Source organism: Chaetura pelagica, unplaced genomic scaffold (genome assembly GCF_000747805.2).
Source record: "Chaetura pelagica isolate M959 unplaced genomic scaffold, ChaPel_1.0 scaffold123, whole genome shotgun sequence".
Classification (NCBI taxonomy): domain Eukaryota; kingdom Metazoa; phylum Chordata; class Aves; order Apodiformes; family Apodidae; genus Chaetura; species Chaetura pelagica.
Window position 1 is genome coordinate 9,620,091 of NW_009953295.1, and position 308 is coordinate 9,620,398.

Sequence of the window (308 nt, forward strand, 5' to 3'; positions counted from 1 at the left end):
CGGCTGAACCGAACCAACAGTGCATGAGCCTCCCTCTGCCACAAGCAGGTCTTGCCACCAAATGTAAGAAGGGCTCTCCTTGGAGCATGACAAGGAGACACCAAAACACATGCACCTATTCATGCCCCCTCCCTGGAACCGCTCAAGGCCAAGGTGGATGGGGCTTTGGGAAACCTGCTGTACGGGAGGTGCGCCTGCCCGTGGCAGAGGGCTTGGAACTAGATGGTCTTTACGGATCCTCTCAACCCAAGCCATTGTACGATACTCAGGAGCCACGGGGTGGCGCGCAGCCCCCGGCCGGGTGGGGT